The sequence below is a fragment of the Callithrix jacchus genome, chromosome 4 (assembly GCF_049354715.1).
Source record: "Callithrix jacchus isolate 240 chromosome 4, calJac240_pri, whole genome shotgun sequence".
In the NCBI taxonomy this organism is placed as follows: Eukaryota; Metazoa; Chordata; class Mammalia; order Primates; family Cebidae; genus Callithrix; species Callithrix jacchus.
In genome coordinates, this window is record NC_133505.1 from 18,454,345 (window position 1) to 18,477,261 (window position 22,917).

General features: G+C 37.9%; 1 protein-coding gene and 1 long non-coding RNA gene across 2 annotated transcripts in view; one reads left to right on the forward strand and one right to left on the reverse strand.

Annotated features, from left to right (window-relative positions):
* Positions 1-11,312, reverse strand: part of EDN1 (endothelin 1) — an 89,614-nt gene extending 78,302 nt beyond the window's left edge. The window contains exon 1 of the mRNA XM_078368354.1: positions 11,028-11,312. The gene's annotated coding sequence lies outside the window, so the exon portion shown is untranslated. The remainder of the gene's footprint in view (positions 1-11,027) is intronic.
* Positions 1,823-22,594, forward strand: LOC118152774 (uncharacterized). The gene is made up of 5 exons (XR_013533757.1): positions 1,823-1,924; positions 2,625-2,692; positions 3,495-3,655; positions 19,866-20,036; positions 21,352-22,594. It is a non-coding gene; the product is annotated as an uncharacterized LOC118152774 (long non-coding RNA).
* Positions 22,595-22,917: the final 323 nt, after the last annotated feature.

The following is a 22,917-nucleotide window of genomic DNA, read 5'->3' on the forward strand; positions in this document are numbered from 1 at the left end:
AGATAAGTACAATATATAGCTTTTATATTTTCCACTCAAATACCTGACATAGTACACTCAAACTATCTCATGATAAGTAAAGAGAAAAACATGTTTGTTTTAAAAAACTGATTGATAGTCACTGCAATGAAAGGGCAGGGATTAGTCTGTTCTCACACTGCTGTAAATAAATACTTTAGGCTGGGCAAGGTTGCTCACACCTGTAATCCCAGCACTTTGGGAGGCCAAGGTGGGCAGATCACCTGAGGTCGGGAGTTCGAGACCAGCCTGACCAACATGGAGAAATTCCCTGTCTCTACTATAAATACAAAAATTGGTCGGGTGTGGTGATGCATGCCTGTAATCCCAGCTACTTGGGAGGCTGAGGCAGGAGAATTACTTGAACCCAGGAGGCAGAGGTTGCAGTGAGCTGAGATCACGCCACTGCACTCCAGTCTGGGTTAGAACAAAACTCCATCTCAAAAAAAAAAGAAAAAGAAAAAGAAAAATGCCTGAGACTGAGTAATTCATAGGGAAAAGAGGTTTAACTGGCTCATGATTCCACAAGCTATATAGGAAGCACAGCTGGGAAGACCTCAGGAACCTTTCAGTCATTGAGATGGATGGTAAAGGGAAGCAGTCACATCCTACATGGCTGGAGTGGGAGAAAGAGAGAGAAGTGGGGAGGTGCCACGCACTTTTAAACATTTAGATGTCGTGAGAACCAGCACCAAAGGGGGAAATCCGCTCCCCGACCAACTGGCTCCTACCAGGCTGAACCTAAAACATTGGTGATTACAATTTGACATGAGATTTGGGTGTGGACAGAAATCCAAGGCATCTTTGCTGCTTTCAAGTAGTCACGATCAAGGATGCATCTAAAAGTAGGAAGGAAACTAATGCTCACAGTCTCTCTACACATGCACTGTGCTAAGAACTAAGCAGTGGCTTGCATCTCACATAGTATAGTAACCATAAAAAGTTATTGTTAGCACCATCTAACAGATGAGTAAACTGGAGATTCATATCCGGGTCTCTCTGGCTCCAAAGTCCAGATATGTGATCTTCTACATTATATCACCTCTCCCAAAATAATTCTTTGATTATTCTGGTGAGTTCACATCAGTCGACATTTGTGCAGACCAGGAATTGTGGTAAATGCTTAGGAAAAAAGATGAATAAGAGAGTATAGTTTTCTTGTGTGGTTTACAGTTGGGTAGAGAACTCTGAATTTTAAATGGATCGTTTTAATAAAGTTGCTCATTAAATAACTATGTTCTATGCTCCTAAAATTCTGACAATCTTAAGATGCCTTCTCAGATCCCCCAAGACTAGCTCTGGTGTCTCTTTGATGTGCTTCCAGAGTAGCATGGACCAGCCCCCATCATAGCTCATAGCATACCGTATGGAAACAAATCATTTCTTTTCTTTATCCCTACTCTGTTTCACTGTTAGATTCTTTGAGACAAAAGTTGAATTTTATTTATTCTTGTCTCTGTAAGACCTATCCCTGTAAGAGAGATAGAAAGGACCAAAAAATTTTGTCAAATGAATAAATACATTTTCTATTCACTAAATTAACTGTTCCAATTTATTTGTGAAACCTGATTTCCAGACCATCTCCCGACCCCCTATGACCACCACCTAAGCTGTTCATCTTTAAATTATCTCTAGCTTCTTGTTATCCCACTTAAAGGAGACCTGAGGACACTCTATGACCTAATAAAGCACTCTATGTTATCTGCATTCAGTAGCCAAGGCACTCTATGTGGGATTTAATGAGTTAGTAGTATTCATTGTGATTGTTGGGAATTATGAGCAGGACTGATAGTAAGTATGCATCAGTCCGATGTAGTGACTGGTGTCCTCTCTTCCTGTAAGTTCCAGTGCCATTCTGCTGGAATAAGATATTAAGTATGATTCAAGCTGGGAAGGTATAATCAAGGTAATGGAGATGCCATGAACAAATAATCAATTACGATTTTTTTTTTTTTGAGATGGAGTCTCACAAGGTAATGGAGATGCCATGAACAAATAATCAATTACGATTTTTTTTTTTTTTGAGATGGAGTCTCACTCTGTCAGCCAGGCTTGAGTGCAGTGGTGCGATCTTGGCTCACTGCAACTTCTGTCTCCTGGGTTCAAGCGATTCTCCTGCCTCAGCCTCCTGAGTAGCTGGGACTACAGGCGTGTGCCATCATGTTCAGCTAATTTTTGTATTTTTAGTAGAGACGAGGCTTCACCATGTTGGCCAGGCTGGTCTCAAACTCCTGACCTCAGGTGATCCGCCCGCCTCTGCCTCCCAAAGTGCTAAGATTACAGGCATGAGCCACCACACCTGGCCACAATTACAGTTTTAATAACTGTTAAAGGTTGTGAGGAACTTGACCACAGAAACCATTTCCTGTCATGTTTAGACTCCTGGCACAGTGACTGCTGCCTGCAAAGACATCCAGGCTTTGACCATTTCTCAATGCCTCCATTGTGACATCCTGGCTCAAGCCATCATCACCTCTCCACTGTCCTCATACAAGAGCTTTTTTTTTTTTTTTTTTTTTTTTTTTTATTGAGACGGAGTCTTGCTCTGTCACCCAGGCTGGAGTGCGGTGGCAAGATCTTGGCTCACTGCAACCTCTGCTTCCCAGGTTCAAGCGATTCTCCTGCCTCAGCCTCCTGGGTAGCTGGGATTACAGGCGTGCGCCACCAAACCAAGGTAATTTTTTTATTTTTAGTAGAGACGGGGGCTTCAACATGTTGGTCAGGCTGGTCTCAAACTCCTGACCGCATGACATGCCTGCCTGGGCCTCCAAGTATTACAGGCGTGCTGGGATTACAGGCATGAGCCACCGCACCCAGGCACAAGAGCTTCTTAGTTGGTCTTCCTGCTTCTGTCATTGGCCTCTGTGATGGTTAATCTTATTTGTTAACTTAACTACACCCAGATATTTGATCAAACACTATTCTAGACATTTCCATAAAGGTAATTTTTAGATGAGATTAACATTTAATCAGCAGACTCCGAATAAAGCAGATTGCCCAGAAACGTTTTTTCCCCTGAGATCTGCCTGGCTCTCTCTTTCATTGCCTTTCAACTGTTGTTGCCTCTTCAGGAAATTCTTCCTTAATCACTATTTAAATCTCACATGCACTGTCCTCTCCACCAGTACTCTCATCCTTATTATGCAGCCTTATCTTTCTCTGTAGCACCTGTCACCTTCTAACATACCCTATTATTTATTTATTTCCTGTGGGACTCTCCTTACCACTATGATGTAAGCTGCATGAGGGAAGGGGCCTTTTATTCCCAGCCTACTAGAGGCACTCAGTATTTATTGAATAAATGAATAAATAAATACATTCTGCCCCCAGGAAAATTATCACTTATATGTTCTCTTTGCATCTTCAAATTTTCTCCTTTATCTCTTTCCTGTAAGCATTTAAAATATCTGCAAGATTCCCCACTTTAACAAAACAAAATAAGATAACAAAGACTAACAATAAACTTTTTTCTATAGTTTTATTCTTAGTTCTCTGCCCTGATCATCTTATACCATCTCCCTGGATGACTTCATCAAGACCCTGGTTTTGAGCCATGATATGCTGATGACGTCCATATAAAGATGTCCATATGTGACGACCAAATATGGTCTCTAGCCCAGCCCACTCTTCTGGAGTTGTAAGTTCTGGCAACTGCATCCCCTGTGTGCTTCACAAGCATCTCAAACTCAACAGTTCCAACAATGAGGCCAAAAGAATTCCCCTAATTAACCTACACTTTTAGGCAATAGCCTGTATATGACACCCATGTCCTGCCAACTGGTCCAAGCCGGAAACCCAGGTTCCTTTATACCTCCTCCCTCTTCCTCACCCCCAAATTTAAATTTCTATGACATTCTTTCTATTTTACCTCCTAAATGGTTTTCAAACCCATCTGCTTTCAGGGGCCAGCTCAGACCCTCACCGCTTTTTGTTTCTATGACTACCCATCCCTTTAACAATCCTTCCTCCTTTTTTTTTTTTTTTTTTTTTTTTTTGAGACAGGGTCTCGCTTTGTCACCAGGCTTGAGTGCAGTGGCGCGATCTCAGCTCACTGCAGCCTCCACCTCCCTGGTTCAAGCAATTCTCCTGCCTCAGCCTCTCAAGTAGCTGGGCTTACAGGTACATGCCACAACGCCCAGCTAATTTTTGTATTTTTAGTAGAGACAGGGTTTTACCTTGTTGGCTAGGATGGTCTTGATCTCCTGACCTTGTGATCCCCTTGCCTCAGCCTCCCAAAGTGGTGGGATTACAGGTCTGAGCTACTGCACCCAGCCTTTCCTCTTGTCTGTTCCCTACCATCTTAATCCATTACAGCAGCCAGAAGTGATCCCTCTGAAATGCAAACCAGATCCTGTCATAAGCCAGCTTAAAACCCTTCCTTGGCTCCCACATAATTCCAAAGAGAGTCTAAAATCTTTTATGATCCAAATTCAACCTATCTTTCTCACCACCTTGTTTCCTGCCATCTCTCTTCTACTCTAGACTTTTTTCTTTGCTTTTTTTTTTTTTTTTTTTTTGAGACAGAGTCTCACTCACTCTGTTGCCCAGGCTGAAGTGCCGTGGCTCAGTCTTGGCTCACTGCCACCTCTGCCTCCCAGGTTCAAGTGTTTCTCCTGCCTCAGTCTCCCAAGTAGCTGTGATTACAGGCGCATGCCACCATGCCCGGCTAATTTTTGTATTTTTTAGTAGAGACAGGTTTTGCCATGTTGGCCAGGCTGGTCTTGAACTCCTGACCTCAGGTGATCTGCCTGCCTCAGCCTCCCAAAGTGCTGGGATCACAGACGTGAGCCACCATGCCTAGCCTGTATACTTTTCCCATGCTAAAATGAATGCAGCTCCCCACACTTCATCCCAGCAGTCATTCTTGCCTTCATTCATGCTGACACTCTGCCTGGAACTCCGAACTCCCTTTTAATTTACAGGGCCAGTTGTACTTATTCTTAAAGACTCCCCTCATGTGATTTCCTCTTCAGAATGATTTAGAGACCAAGGTCTCACAGCATCACACATGTGTTTCTACTAGCATCTATTACCCGAATTGAAGTTGATTTACTTATTACCTACATTTTTCTAAACTTCACATTTTTCAAGAGCAAGGAATATGTCTTTATATATATTTTTTAATTCCTCATTCTTAGCTCAGTTCCTAGCATAGAATAAGCACTCAATAAATCTCATTTAATTGTAATAATGATTTTCTTATCAGCTCCTAGCATAGCATAAAGCTAAATATATCTTAGTTAAATGAAACAAATGGAATGTGACATGCCGGGGAGCTTGAGAGTGAGGCAACTTCACTGAGAAGCTAGGAAGAGGATTCTAACATGGGGATGGTGGATAAAGACTCCTCTTCTGTCTCTGCAAGGGCAATGTGTCAGAAATGGAAATCGCAATTCAGAGCTGTGACTGGGGTCGCAAGTGTAGATGGGAAGGAAGGAATTATTTTTGAAGCAGGAAGTTGTGTCAACAACTAACCTCACGTCACCCTAACGGAAGTTTTCATTAACAGGGAGAATAAAAGAGTAGTTATTTGGAGATATTCCATAGTTGTGGGGTAGAGACGACAGGACTAGTGGCTGCAGAGGAGAACTTGAATGCATGCCAAGGAGAATGCCTCATCCATACCCAAGAACCCTTCTGGAGTAATGGTAGGAATGGAGACTGAGATTCTGTTGGCTGAGGGCTGAAGTGCCAAAGATGACTTACAATGTATATATACAAATTCATGGGTTAAATGTCTAAATAGGACATACCTCTTATTGGAATTCCATTGACATCACTTCCTCTACTAGAGGAAGCTCCTCACACACAAAGTAGGAGAGGCTGTATGCAACTGTCCAAGTGTAGGAATTGGTATAAAATTGTGTGATCAGCTAAACATGGGAATGCTATTATTTTCTCCAAGTCACTGGCCACATATTTGAATACAAAAAGGGCAAGGACAGCGCTCTTTGCCACAAGACTCAGACTTCTTTTCAGTTTGACATCAATAGGGGCCCGTGGTTCCACATACTACTAATTGGTCTGATTGTCATCCAGCCTTATTTGCAATGCTATTACAAGAGACCTTATCAAATGCCTGGATGAAATCCCCTTACACTGTGTTTACGGCAGTGTGCTTTATGAAGTTCTGCAAAGGTGAATTTGGCAGGTATCTGAACTTCTGTCTTATCCAGTAGAGTACCTCTACTAGAAACTTCTTTATATATTCAGATATGGGTAAAGATCTTAATGCTTTTTTTAAAAAAAGAAAAAAAAGCACATAAACAAGTTATCTATGGCATCAACCAATTTAGCAATTTGATTTAAAAAGGAAACTGGGACAGTTTAGCATACTCATGATTATCATACACAGGTTGGTTCATACACAGAGTCATCATGATTTCCTTTCTGAGGACAACTAGTAGTTGAATTTGGAGTCAGACAGATGTATTCTGTGTGCCAGCTTTTCTGCTTATAAGCTATATCACTCCCAGGCAAGTTACTTAAATTCCTCTTGGGCCTCAGTTTTACCTGCAAAATGTGTATAGCACCAGTTGACTGTGTTATTGTATGGATTAAACTATATGTAAAATTGCAGAAGAACCCTAGCACATTGGAAGGTTTTTTTCAAATTAATCCATTCCAAAAATTTTTTAACTGCTGACATCTTGCCTGGATGATGCCTGGGTATCTATACAAATCAGAATCCTTATTTCCCCCATTTTGAAATCAGAACATTTTCCTGTTTGAATCATCTGGCCACTCTGTGTTCTCTGTTCTTTTATTTATCTGCATATATTTATTGAGCACTTACTCTACACCAGGCAATGTTCTGGATGCCGGAATAAAGCAGTGAATGAAACAGATCAGGCCCATGTTCTCAGGGAACTCATCTAGTTGCTAGATTAGTTCAACTTTAGAACTAATCAAGTTAAAGTGCCAAAGACTATCAATGATTTAATCACCGAGAAATATAATTTATCTGGAGTCAGAGATGAAAATGTATTTCTAACACCTTGATATTCTCTTGCATATACTTTTCTAACTTGAATTCAGTTTTTCTTGTGAAGAAATTTCATATTTTTCAGTTTGAAGATCAGTCTTCCTTATAGAGGACAAAGACAGAATGAGAATTGCATAATTTGATTTTCTTTATATTAATATTTTCCCAGCTTCCCTAAGCAGTGCCTGTCCTTTCTGGTTCTTCTTCATGCTCTGAACATAGTGTTCAAAGCCCTTTAGCTTCTTCTACCTTGTTCTGTTGTAAGAGTCCTGACAACAGCTAGTTATGTTTGGTTTTTTTTTTTTTTTTTTTTTTTTTTGAGACAGAGTCTCATTCTTTCGCCCAGGCTAAAGTGCAGTGGCGTGATCTCAGCTCACCACAACTTCTGTCTCCCAGGTTCAAGCAATTTCTCTCGCCTCAGCCTCCCAAGTAACTGGGGTTACAAGCACCTTCCATCACACCCAGCTAATTTTTGTACTTTTAGTAGAGATGGGGTTTCACCGTGTTGGCCAGGCTGGTCTCAAACTCCTGACCTCAAGTGATCTGCCCCCCTCAGACTCCCAAAGTGTTGGGATTACAGGCATGAGCCACCGTGCCCAACCTGTTTGTTCTTTGTAGTAGGCCCTTTGCAATCTGAATCTGTGAATAAATATCTGAGTTTATCAGAGACCTCCTGGCCGGTCATAATGATCAATGCTGTAGCACTCCCTTTACTTAATTTAATTATGTGGTAGATTTTCTCTCTCTCTCTCTCTCTCTCTCTCTTCCCCCTCTCCTCTCCTCTCCTTTAGATTTCTGCCCAAAAAACTAAAATTTTATAACTTTCTTCCTAAAATCTGAGATCATAATAATTCTCTAGACCCATGCTGGGCAAAGGTAGCCACATATGCAATTATACATTTTCTAGAAGTTACATTATAAAAGTAAATGAAATATGTAACGTTAATTTTAATAGGTTTAATTCAATCCACTATTTAAAAATATTTACATTTTAACATATAATCAATAACATCATTAATGATATAGTTTGCATTCTCCTCTCTTTGTTCTGAGTCCTCAAAATAAGGTATGTATTTTTGTATTTACAGCACATCTCAATTCATACGAGCCCCATTTCAAGTGCTCAGTTGCCACATGCACCTAATTAGCACTCCTCTATACCCATCATGCAAAAGCTATTCATGCTATCCATTATTTCCTTTTAATATTGAGTTAATGATTTCTCATTAAAGCATTTGGTTAGTAAAAACCATGACAAAGAACTAAAAACCCTTAAGTTCTAAAACTGAGCCAGTGTGAAGTAGTATTTGTTGTATCATGTGCTCAAGTCTGTGACTTTTGCTTTGTCTCTTTCTCAGAACTTGCATATGAATGCACCCAACAATATCATTTGACATACTTAGCAGCTTAGTAGGGGGTCACTAAACATCTCTGCTCTCCATTGCTTTGCATCTGTGGTGTCCTAGCTTGCTGTTAAAAAACACAGCAGATTAATTGAGCTTTAAATGATATTCTACAAATAAACAAATTGCAAGATGTTTGATCTCATTAATAAGCAAATAAATGCAAAGTGAAAGAACAATTTCTGAGTCATTTTAACCTATTAATTTAGCAATTTACCTTTAAATGACTACACTAATGAAGATAAGACCTTGAAAAGTGTTTTTCTGCACACTGTTAGTGATATTGTCACAACATTTTAAGAAAACATTTTGATAATATGAGTCAGTAATGTTAAAAATACTTATCCCATTGATCCTGTAATCATTCTTCATGGACATTATCCTATAGAAATTATCAGTGATATTGATGATGATATATATATGGAATGCTTTCTTCAGAATTATTTATAAAAGCAAAAAGTGAAAACAGCCTCACTGTCCAAAATGGGAAACAAGACAAGTAAATTACTCTTTGTTCATTAGGTACCATATTAACTAGGTATTGAAATTATAATTTGAAAAACTTTCAGGAATAATAAAAATATAAGAAGAATATGTTTTTGTTTTTGTTTTTGAGGCGGAGTTTCGCTCTTGTTACCTAGGCTGGAGTGCGATGGCATGATCTCGGCTCACCACAACCTCCACCTCCTGGGTTCAGGCAATTCTCCTGCCCCAGCCTCCTGAGTAGCTGGGATTACAGGCACGCGCCACCATGCCCAGCTGATTTTTTGTATTTTTAGTAGAGACAGGTTTTCACCATGTTGACCAGGATGGTCTCCATCTCTTGACCTCGTGATCCACCCACCTCGGCCTCCCAAAGTGCTGGGATTACAGGTGTGAGCCACCGCTCCTGGCCAAGAAGAATATGTTAAGCCAAGAGCATATAATTAAATTACAGAGGCCAGCCGCTGTGGCTCACACCTGTAATCCCAACACTTTGGGAGGCTGATGGGGGAGGATCACTTAAGAAAATATTTGCAAACTATGCATCCAACAGATGCCTAATATCCAGAATCTATAAAGAACTTAAACAAATTTGCAAGCAAAAAAAAAAAAAAAAAAAAACTCCCTTAAAAATTGGGCAAAGGACAAGGACAGACAACTTTCAAAAGAAGACATACACATGGCCAAGAAGCATATGAAAAATGCTCAACATCACGAATCATCAGAGAAATGCAATCAAAACCACAATGAGATACCGTCTCACACCAGTCAGAATGACTATGATTAAAAAGTCAAAAAATAACAGATGCTGGCAATGTTGTGGAGAAAAGGGAAATGTTTACACACCACTGGTGAAAATGCAAATTAGTTCAGTCATTGTGGAAAACAGTTTAGCAATTTCTCAAATAACTTAAAGCAGAATTACCATTGGACCCGACAATTCCAATACTGGATATATACCCAAAAGAATATAAATCATTCTACCGTAAAGGCACATGGACTCATATGTTCATCACAGTACTATTCACAATAGCAAAGACATGGCATCAACCTGAATGCCTGTCAACTGTAGGATGAATTAAAAGAAAAAAACAGTACATATATACAATGACATACTATGCAGCTATAAAAATGAATGAGATCATGTCCTCTGTAGTAACATGGATGGAGCTGGAGGCCTTTATCCTAAGCAAGCTAACACAGGAACAGAAAACCAAATACCATATGATTTCACTTAAACGTGGCAGCTAAACTTTGAGTATACATGGACACAAAGAAGAAAACAACAGACACCAGGGCCTATTGAGGGTAGAGGGTGGGAGGAGAATAAGGATCAACAACTGTCTATCGGGTACTATGCTTTTCACCTGGATAACAAATTAATCTGTACACCAAACCCCCACAACATGCACATATATCCCAAAATAAATGTTAAATCATTTTATAATTTATAATAAATAAATAAAAAACATTGTAATGGCTCCGGCCCACAGAGAAAACATTTATTTGGTAAGAATATGACCACTGGTAAGAATAAAATGAGCAAAAATATATTTTTGTCATTTTACTTTAACAGGAGTAATAACTAGCATTTTTATGAGTTATAATGAGGCAGAAATAAATTGACAAGTAAAAATTTGAAAGTTTCCAAGTGTCTTTCTAAATTAAATAAAGGTCTGAGTTGAAGATTGGAAAGAATAGTTTGAATTTAATTATAACATTTTTTAATGTAATAAATACTTAACATAGTGCTGACCATGTTACTGAATTCATTCTAAGCTCTTCACAAAAATTAACTAATGTAATCCTCCTAACAGCCCTATGAAATTAGCAGTATGATTATCCCCATTTTACAGAAGAGAAAACTGAGGCCCAGGGAGCTTCTAGTCACAGAGCTTCTTTGTACAATAATATTAGGTGATGAACTTACTGTTTGAAGTTACGTGACTGTGTGAGACAATGTTTTGCAAATATTTTACAAACCATTTAGCTGTATTGTAAAAAAAAAAAAAAGATGTGTATTTTAAAATAGCTCAAGGAGAGAACTTAAAATGTTCCTGTTAGTCCATTCTCACACTGCTATAAAGAACTACCTGAGACTGAATAATTTATGAAGAAAAGAGGTTTAATTTACTCACAGTTCCACAGGCTGTACTGGAAGCATGGCTGGGAGGCCTCGGGAAACTTATAATCATAGCAGAAGGGCGAAGGCAGAAGCAAGCATGTCCTCACATGATGGCAGGAGAGAGAGAAAGCAAAGAGGGAAGTGTCACACACGTTTAAACCATCAGATCTCATGAGAACTCACTCATTATCATGACAACAGCAAGGGGAAGATCTGCCCCCATGATCCAATCACCTCCCACCAGATCCCTCCTGCAACATTGAAAATTACAATTCAGCATGAGATTTGGGTGAGGACATAGAGCCAAACCATATTAGTTCCCAATTAAAAAAAAAAAATTATAAATGCTGGAGGTGATAGAAATGCCCAAATACCCAACTTGATCATTACACATTCTATGCATGTAATGAAATATCACATGTACTGCGTAAATGTGTACAGATATTGTGTCTGCATTAAAAAATTTAAAAATTTGCACTTAAGAGAGGTAAAAAACTTACACACTCACACACACATTTCTATGAAGCATACAAATCAAAAAAAGATACTGAAGAAAATACCCAAAAATAAAAATAATAGTTTTATTTGGGTAGTGGGATGTAGATTATCTTTTGGATAGAACCATATTCCATGTTTTAAGAAAAAATATTGTAATTGATTGAGTATTAAAACTAATTTGTACATTTAAAAAGTCAGTTGTCTAATATGAAGGTGTTGCAGAAGCATATTTAGCTATTGTCTAGTGGCCCAAGAGAGGACTGAGATCCTGGTTCTAGCCCCTCATTAGCTGTGAGGCCTGAACATATTTTCATTATGTTTCCCGGCCTCAGTTTCCTGATCTGTAAAATGAGGAATAGAAGTAAATGACAATAAACATTTTCCATGTCTAATATTTTATAATTTGACAAAAACACTGGCCAAAATAATCTCTATTGTGGTTTCATGGTGAGCATCAAATGAGATAACATGTAGGAAAGCAGTTTAAAATATGAAAAGCTTTCCCATGTTACATTGGTACTATTATTAAAGTTCAGCTCTGGAATTACACTGTGTATTGGATTTTAGCAAAATTAAACAATATTGACTATTGACTTCTGAATATATTAGTATATTCTTTTGGTTTATTTACTTTAAAAATTGTATTCACTTTTTTTTTTTTTTTTTTTTTTGAGACAGTCTCACTCTGTTGCCCAGGCTGGGGTACAGTTGCATAATCAGGCTTGCTGCAGCCTTGAACTTCTGGGCTCAAGCAATTCTCCAACCTCAGCCTCTTGAGAAGCCACGACACCTGGCTAACTTCTTTAAAAACTTTTTGTAGAATTGGGGTCTCTCTATGTTGCCCAGGCTAATCTTGAACTCCTGGGCTCAAGCCATCCTCCCACCTACACCTCCCAAATTTCTCGGATTAGAGGTGTGAGTCACTGTGCCCAGCCTATTGTGTCCTTTTTAGATTGGTTGACAATGGGCAATGCTTTCACGAATCAGTGTAGACAAAGTAACAGTGCGCCTAAGCAAGTGTGGTTGAATATATCAGCTTACCTCTTAGTTTACTGTTAGATAGAATGCCATTGTGAAAATTAGACACTTTGGAAAAATTTTTCAACACTATTACTGGTGTTATTAGCCCATTTAGTAACAGCTAAAATACCATTTTTCTGTGCTTGTTTTTTCTTATTAAGTGATCAAAGCTTGGAGATTGTCAAGAAATATACACCAGCTGTGCCAGGAAGTTCAGCTTAGAAAGCAGCAGAAAATATTTGGCATCTTGACAGCTGAAAATACTGAAAATAAGGGCCATATTTTTACACCTATATACCAATCAGTAAGACATTTATTCATGCTAACTTGTAATACAAACTTTTGGTCTTAAATGGATGAACTAATTTATTCAAGAGATGTTAGCATTCAAACTCAGCTGCAATGTGTCAAGTACTCTTATATTGACAAGACAATAAAATTTTACCATCCTGGGGAGGGGTATGGGAAAATACTATAGGAGCCAACAGATAAAGAAATTAAGTATGAATGGAAGGAATTAGGTGCCCCAAGAAAAGACTAAGGAAAAAGGGCTCTACATTAGAGTGGATAGCCAAGAAGGATCTCTCTGAATGGGTGACCACCCCAAAGCCAAAAGAGTAAGAAAGAGGGTGCCCAAGAATTCAGAGTTCGGACAAAAGAGTTGGAGGCAGAAAGCAAGCAGTGCACAGGCTCTGAGGGGGCAAAACTGACTTGTGCAAGGAACTGAAAGAAGGTCAATACACTTGGAAACTGCAGTGTGAGAGGAGGTCGGAGGAACAAGGTGGGATTTAAGAACTGGGAGAGCTGGGTGCAGTAGCTCACGCCTGAAATCCCAGCACTTTGGGAGGCCAAGGTGGGCAGATCACCTGAGGTCGGGAGTTCGAGGCCAGCCTGACCAACGTGGAGAAACCTCGTCTCTACTAAAAATAGAAACAAAAATTAGCCGGGCGTGGTGGTGCATGCCTGTAATCCCAGCTATTCGGGAGGTTGAGGCAGGAGAATTACTTGAACCTGGGAGGGGGAGGTTGCAGTGAGCTGAGATCGCGCCACTGCACACCAGACTGGCCAACAAGAGTGGGAAAAAAAAAGAAAGAAATGGGAAAGAGCCAGTACAAGGAGGGCCTGTACTCTGGAAAGAAACGGTTGCTCTGGATTCAATGGAAAGCCACTGAAATGTTTCTATTCTGCTTATTCAACTATGAACATTTTTATTTTCTATTTTTAAAAATAATACATACAAACGGTAAATAATTCAAAGGGAACAAAAGGTTATATATAGAATGAAGCTTCAGCCTGTCCCATTTCTTCCTGTTACCTACTCCCAAGTCCTGTAGCCAGAAGGCATGAATGTTGGCAGCATAAATCTGTGTAAAGGATAAGAGTAGAGATGTGTGCATGCATATTTATAGTTTTTCTCAAAAGGTAGCATATAACAGACACATTGTTCTTCAATTTGGTTTCCTTTTAACTTAGCATGTTTTAGCGACATATCAATACAATGCAATGCAATGCAATACAGGACAATGCAATACAACCCAACATAACAATATGATGTGAGTACCCTCACTATCTGTTCTTTCAGCGACTGCACAGTATTCCACTGAAGGCATAAATTACAGTCTATTGAATCTCTTCCTTATTTGGCCATTTAGCTTGCTTCCAACTTTTGCTGTTACACATATGACATAGATATCATTGTTCAAATTTTTCCCACATGTATGTTAATAAGAATAAATTCCTAAAAATGGAATAAATTCCCAGAAATATGCATTTTTCATGTTTGTTGGAAAGTGTCAAATTGTCCTCCAAATTGGTCGGACTAATTATTTTACTGTCATCAATAGTATATGAAATTAATTGTTGCTCAATATAGTCTTTCAAATAGCACACAAACATTTGTATTATTGTTAATCATTTGTGGGAAATGGATACCGTACAGAAGTTTTAGTTGGCATTTCACTTATGAATGAGGTAGATTTTTCAAAGATGAAAAATTTTTTCACGTCTCTCTTCCTATGAACTGTTTCTTCATGTTCTTGTTCATTTTTTCTTTGAATTATTGGCCTTTTTAAATCATATCGATTAGCTATTAGTAGGTATTTTATCCATTTATAACTCATTTTGCATGTTGTATTTTTTATCCATGCAATTTTTAACACATTTCTATGTTAACAAATTTATTAGTCTTTCTTTATGGTTGCTGAATTTTGTGTAGTGTTTAGAAAGGGTTTTTTAAAAAAACTCTATTATTAAAAATAATTATCCAGTTTTTTAACTAGTATTTTCATATTTATTAAACACTTAAAAATACTAAATATTTAATCAATCTGAAATTTATTTTAGTCAAAAGAGTAAGGTGGGGGTTCAAATTAATGTTTCTCTTGATTGGCTACTAAAACACTCCACTGTTATCTACTAAATAAATCATCATTTCTCTAGTGATGTGAAATTCAAATATTATTGTATACAAAATATACATTCTATATATATTTATAGATTTTTTTACTCTGTAGTCTTGCCCATTTATAGGGATATATATTTGTCAATAATAAACTATATTTTAATTATTACCTATAATATTTGGAGTATGGACAGGAACAATTTATTAATATTTCTTCAAAATTTACTTGGTTTTTCTTACTTCTTTATTTTTCCATTGAATTTAGAATTAGTTCATCTAATTCTGAAGATTTTTTCTCTGGTATTTAAATTGAGATCACATTAAACTCATATTTTAAGAAAACTGAACTTTACAATATTGAATCTATCTGCACAGAAATAAGGCCTATCATTCTATTTTGATAATATTTTTATGTTAGTAGCATTTGAAATCTTACATAGATCTTATATATTTCTTATATTTATTTCTTATAATCTTATAGCTATTGTAAGTGGTGTCATTTTATGCTCTGATTCTAAGTAATTAATTGAATTTTGATATTAACTTCATATCTTATCAAATTCACTTGTTTTTATGTTTTTCATGTGTACAATCACAGAATCTACAAATATCAATACAGTTGCTTCTTCCTTTTCATTTCTCTTTTTTATTCCCCTGGCCGTCTTATACATGGTGGCAGTCCTAGAAACTTTTGTGTGTTTATTAAGTATCCATCTATTCATGATTTAATACTTTTGAGAGCTCAAGGAACATATCTAAAACCTCTATAGCATCTATGAAGATGATATGATGAATTTTCATCTTTGTAACATTAATATGGTAAAACAACAGACTGTCTAACATGGAGCTATCTTTGCATCACTGGTATGAACCGCATTTGGTTGTGACTTGTCATTTTTTTAAAGATGCACTTGGGTTTAATATCTTATTTATGATATTTATGTTGCTAGCCATAAGTGATAGATGATCTTAACTTTTATCAACTGAAAATCTCTCAGACTTTATTTTTAAAGGATAATTTTCTAGATATCAGATTTTAAGCTGATAATTCAACTCTTTAAAGACGGTTGTCCCTCACAGGCTGTGTGGTATTGTTTTTAATGAGACGTTAGTAGTCATTTTCTTAGTCTGTTTGTGCTGCTATAAAGAAATACCTAAGACAGGGTTATTTATAAAAGAAAAAAGATTTATGGCCAGGCACAGTGGCTCACGTCTGCGATCCTAACACTTTGGGAAGCCAAGACAGGCAGATCAGTTGAGGTCAGGGGTTCAAGACCAGCCTGGCCAACATAGTGAAACCTCATCTCTACCAAAAAATATGAAAAAAAAAAAAAATAGCCAGACATGGTGGTGCACACCTGTAATCCTAGCTACCTGGAGGCTGAGGCATGAGAATCGCTTGAATCCTGGAGGCAGAGGTTGCAGTGAGCCAAGATTGTTCCACTACACTCCAGCCTGGACAACAAGAGTAGGACTCCATTAAAAAAAAAAAAAAAAAAAAGATGTATTTGGCTCATGATTTGGATGCCTGGAAAAGTTCAAGATTGGGCATTTATATCCGGCAAAGGCCACAAGAGGCTTCCAGTCATGGTGGACGGAAGGCAAAAAGCAGTTGGTGTGTGCAGAGATCACATGGCAAGAGAGGGCACAAGGGGTGGGTGAGGCGCTAGGCTCTTTTTAACAATCAATTCTTATGCAACTAACAGAGGGAAAACTCACTCACCACCCCCAGGGAGGGCATTAATCCATTCATGAGGGGTCTGCCCCCATGACCCAAACACCTCCCAGTAGGCCCCCACCTGTAGTATTGGGATCAAATTTTAACATGAGGGTTGACTGGGGCAAACATCCGAACTATAGCAGTATTTTTTACCTTTGGAAAATATTCAGCCATTATTTTTGCAGATGCATCCTCTGCTCTGAACTCTACTCTCCTTCTATGACCCCAGTTACCACTTAATAATATCTCAATGAACCGCTGAAATTCTTCATTTTTAAGAAATCTCTCTTCTATTTAAATTTATATTTTCTGTTGGTCTATATTTAACTTATACTGATACTTCCTTCTGCATGTTTCAATCTGCTATTCAGCCCATCCAGTGAATTTTTTATTTCTGACTTTTTTTAGTTCCAGATTTTCCATGTATTTAATTTTTATGGTTTTGATTTCTCTGCTGAAATTCATCTTTCCACTAAAAAAAAAAATTCATGCTCTTCTTTTATCCTCAAACAAATTTATAATACTCTCGGAAAGTTTCTATTTCATAATTCCAACATCTGGGTCATCTCAGGTCTGTTTCTTTCAGCTTTAGTTTCTCCTCGGCATTGGTCACATTTTCTTGCTTCTTTTCATGTCTAGTAACTTTCATCGCGTATGGGATATTGCAGCTGCTATGTTGCTGAGAGTTTGGATTTTGTTGCCTTTCTTTAGTGTTGAGTTTTATTCTGGCAGGCAGTTAATCTACTGGTAAATCAACTGACTTTAGGCTTTATTAGGTAGCATTTCCTGTATGGCTAGTATACCCCCTTTTTTTTTTTTTAACAGTTTGATGGTTTTAGTGAAATTATAGAATTGTGTCACCATCACCACAATCCTTTATAAGAACATTTCCATCATTCCAAAAAGTTTCTTCATGCTATTTCCAGTCAATTCCAAATCTTACCTTCAGCCCAAGACAACCACTGATCTGCTTTCTGACTTCCTAAGTTTGCCTTTTCTAGACATTGCATATAAAGTCAATAGTCTTTTGTGCCTGGCTTCTTTCACTTAGCATGTTTTTCTAGCTTACTATATTTTACAGCATATACCAGTAATCATTCCACTTATTTGCTGAATATACAATTTCATTGCTGGATACACACATTTGTTTATCCGATCACTAGCTGATGAAAATTTAGATCTTTACTTGCTTTTGGCTATTACAAATAATGCTGTGGTGAACAGTCACATAGACATCTTTGTGTAGATATGTTATTAATTCTCGAGTAGATTTCTAGGAGTGAACCTGCTAGGCTGAATATAAATTTTTGCTCAACATTACAATAAACCATGTTTTTCCAAGTGTATATACCATGTTCATTTCTACTCGAATGCATGATGGTTCCTATTTCTCCACACCCTTGCCAACACTTGGTATTCCTGTTTCTTATTACAGCCACTCCAGTGGGTACAGCGGTGGAGAGGCCACTGTTGTTTCAATTCACATTTCTCTAATAACTACTGGTATTGAGCAAATTTTCATGTGCTTATTAACCATTTATATATGTATACCTTTTTAAAATGAAATCTCTAATTCAAATCTTTTGTTCCCTTTTTATTTGGTTTATCAGCCCTATTTTAAGGTGTGGCTTTTCTGTGATACAGAATGCCTGAGGTATTATATGAAATAACTCCACTCTGCCAGGTCAGATGGCCAGTGCCCCTCAGCAGTGTGGAACCTGCAGCATCTCAGCACTGTGGAACCTATTCAACTCAGAACCTCTTATATTTCTTATCTGCCAGAAATCATGGAGTTTCACAGGTGCATGGCCATGACTCAAAAGAACCTACATGCAGATTTCTAGAGCTACTTTTCTGTGTAGCTTTTTCATCTTTGGAGATGCCTCTTCAAAAATTATAATGGCTTCGGTGGCCCTGAACTCTAATGTTTCCTCCACCCAGCAAGACCACTGTTGTCCATCTGGGTGAACTGCTTATATCACAGTGTGGAAAGTGCCCCAGGCAGAAAGCTGAAGGCAAGCTGTATCTACCTGCCTATGATTCCATCTCCTAGGGATGACAGCCCTTTGTGGCAAGTTGTCCAGTGTCTGAAAACAGTTACTTCATCATTTTTGTCCAGTTTGAGAGTTCATTACTTTTCAGTAGCTCAGTCCAAAACCCATCACGAGGTCATGTTCATAATCAGAAGTCCTTCCTCTTTTTTTTTTCTTTTTTTCGAGATAGAGTCTCGCTCTGCTGCCCAGGCTAGAGTGCAGTGGAGCAATCTTGGCTCACTGCAACCTCCACTTACCAGGTTCAAGTGATTCTTCTGCCTCAGCCTCCCGAGTAGCTGGGACTATAGGCGCGCACCACTACACTCATCTAATTTTTGTATTTTTAGTAGAGACAGGGTTTCACCATGTTGGACAGGCTGGTCTCGAATTCCTGACCTCATGATCTGCCTGTCTCGGCCTCCCAAAGTGCTGGGGTTGCAGGAGTGAGCCACCACGCCTGGCCCCTTTTTAATATAAAAATGTTTCTCTCAGAAATTTTACCTCTAACTGTATATGTATTCATTGTGTGTATGTATACATGTATGAATATTAAACCTTAGCCTGAAAGGTGTAAAAAAATACCTCAAAGATTTCTACTGCTTTTTATTTTTAAATAAATAATGACTTCCCCTAGGAAGATTTTATTAAGTTACAATGAAATAATAATACATATCACTTTTCAGCTGAACCTTTTACTCTATGGGACAATTGCATAATGGCTCATAAAAGTTTTGATTTTATCGGTGGAATTTAAACTTATGATGTGAAGTGATTTTTTGTCTATTCTAACTGCTTCGGAGAAACAGAAAAAGCATTCTAAAAAATTCCATCTGTAACAACAGATTGAGGTACAAAGGGCTGCAGTTCAAATTTAAGAGGCAAATACTAGGGAAAATGGAAGAAACCACCAACAGCTTCATTACGTTGATCGCAATGAAATTAAAATGCAAAAGTGGGCTGCCCAGATGGGAGTGTTTGCTAATGTCACGTTAATCGATGGCAATGAATCCAGATCAAAATATACCATTTTTGTGTTCCATTCTGGAACACTGGAATGAAGAGACGTTTGAGTCTGTGTTTAGTGTGATGATACTATAATTGTTATATAGGTGACAAAGAAAAAGTGTTGACATTTGTGCTAACAGTCCTTCAGTATATTAATATCTATATGTTTTGTAGGTAACATTCTAGGAAATTCCAGACCTGAGCACAAAACAGAGACAAATATATCATCTGCATTCTCAATACAAAGGCTTTGGGAGAGCCAAAATCATGATGTTTGCTGGAAACACTGCCTATTGTCTCTTGAAGCCAAAAGAAAAAGGCAATCCTTCATCATCTGTTTCCTAGGTAAAATGATTTGATGGAAGAATTCAAATAGTTCTCTTTTACTTTCTGACAAATTGCTCACATTTCCCCCCAAATCAGTCTCTCTCTCTCTCGCTCTCTCTCTCTCTCTCTCCCTCTCTAAAATGTGATTTGGCCTAGAATCTCTGCCACTGTAGTTCCTTAAAATAATATTGAGTTTAATTATCTGAATTTATTTTAAATTTATTTTTGTTAGCTATTTATTGTTCAAACTTTAGTAACTTCACATAGACAAATGCAAGCATAAATTCTATCCCTTGTTTTTGTATCTTGTATCTCAAGGGATATAATAAAATTGTGACAATATAGTTAATTTGGGGTTATATATGAATATTAGAGGTATGTGCTATACTACGATTTTGGGTGCAGATGGCTAGACAGAATCCAAAAATGAGTGAAAATCACTGTCCGATAATTAAATGATCTTATCTTATAAATGTGAAAAACCATGAAAGGTGGCAAAAAGATGAGAAATCAGGACATCTAAATTCTAGTCCAAATAGGACAAGATTAAATTAAGTGATTAAAACTTAGTTATCTCAGTTAAATTTCTCATCTAAGAAAGAAGGGCTTTTATCTGCAAGATCACCGTAGCACATATCTCCAAGAACTCCATAATGCAGCTGGCAACCCATTCATTTGCACGGAATATTGAATAAACACAAGAGGGCGCTAAAGCCAGAGTCTGCTCCACGGAGCAGGAGTCGTATCCTTTAAATTTGCCTTTTCTTCTCCTTCTCTTGCTCTCTCAGTTCTTCTTCTGAGTGTTTCCTGTATCTAATTAATACTACAGAGGATGTTAGACCAGTAAAAACTACAGCTTTGCTCTACCTTGTTTAGGAATTCACTCGTTCTCAAGTCTTCCTGTTTCTCAGAAGGATTACAACTAGCATTGGTAGACTCCTCAAGTTTCTCGTTTCATTTTGGCTTAAATTTTTACCAGAATTTTCTTTTTAATTCATTTTTCTTAGCTGTTCTAGATGAAAGTACGTTTTCTTTTTTTACACGTAAGTTTTCTCCCTATAAATGTCCTGTGATACAGAGTCTCCTATAAATAATGTTACACTGCCGTTTGGTCTCTGGCATCATTTTTGCTTCTTCACTTTGGCAAAATCAGGTCTCCTTTGGTGCCGAGATGTGCATCCTTTCTTGAGTCACCAGGGAGGGCCACTATGTGACTGGACCCACATCCTGCAGTACACATGCACACAGTGTCACCCTCATTTGTACTTGCAAAGACATTCTGATGTCATTAATGACACCTTCCACTTGCACAGTACTGTTTATATATTATTAGGTAATTCTACTGCTTTTCCTCATTGGATCTTCCTTGCAAGACTCTTTCGATGCAGGCATGGCACGCAATATTCTTCGAAAAGGAAGGAATGGAAGATCAGAGATAGCAAATCACAAAGAACCCAAGAGATGGGATTGGGGCAAGAATCCACGTACTCTGGTCCCTGGTTCAAGACTCAATCACTATGTCACATCATCCTTCCCCTCCAAAGAAACATATTTCTGTCAGCCCTGAACTAAAGTGAAAACTTGCTTTGAAATCACTATGAAACCTGATTTCATATTAATTCACATGTCACCAGAACTTTTGCTGCTAGCTGGAGATGGGACAATAGATCTCATACCATAACCTGCCAGCTTTATGATCTATACACCTGTTATCTTTTTGCTTCACATCCCTGAGGCATGACAGGAAGAAGCCATTTCTGAGTGTGATACTTCATATACTTTACTTTCTCTTATTTTTTATTTTCTTTAAATAAAAAGGAAATTTTTGTTTTAAGGAAAAAATTGTACTGATATCACATGTGAATTATTTTGTATTTGGCTACTCCACATGACAAGTTTATTAGATTGATTTTTAGGTGCACTAGTTGGCATCTTCAATTGCTTTCCTCTTTTTCATGCTATCTTTGTAATCTACTGTTAATACAGGGAGTGTTTGAAACTTTGGGCCCCATCTATGAACTTGTCAAATTTCCAAATCTTAGGAAAATACACTGAGAATAAACTACAGAATAATGAATGTGGATAGATGGGTAATCAGCTTTCAAGAGAAGAAATATGAGGTATTCTATAGTTTCTATATCTCAGCTCAGATCATACTCTCAAGCTATTTTTGGCAAAGAAAATAGCTTCTCTTATTTGTACCCCAAAATGCATTAGTATGATCAAAAGAGAAAAAATGGGATTTTAAGGTAAGTCATTGAGATGTTAGCTTCCACGTTTTATGATGTAAGAAGAACCAACTCTACACTTTGACAGATGCAAGCTCTCACCTTTGCAACTTGCATCAGTATAAGGGCATCCAGGATAATATTCACCTTTTCCTGTACCGACTGTAGTGAGGGCATCAACGTTTCAGCATTTGGGTTTTGTCTTGAGAATCTACTCAAAGTCTCCAAACACTTTTCTTTCGGATTGCTTCAGTTCTCTACAATAACAGATATGATAGAGTTCATGAGCCAAGTTAAAACACCTGGCATGGTGGCATGTGCCTATAGTCCCAGCTACTTGGGAGGCTTAGGTGGGAGGATTGCTTGAGGCCAGGAGGCTGCAGTGAGCTATGATCGTGCCACTGCCCTCCACAGTCTCACTTTGTTGCTCCATACTGGACAACAGAGTTTGACCCTGTCTCTAAAAAAATTGTCCTGAAATTACAAAAAATAAACATACATATGGTAAGAATTATTAGACTGTCTGCATATTCAGATCATGAGCTCTTACCCTGATAGATCTTCATTGTCCTATGAATCTGACCAAATTGCCATCACCGCAATATAGCTACATCTACCTTAATGAAGTCACATGTTGTTTACACCTGTACTTGATATATCTTTTCAAGCCT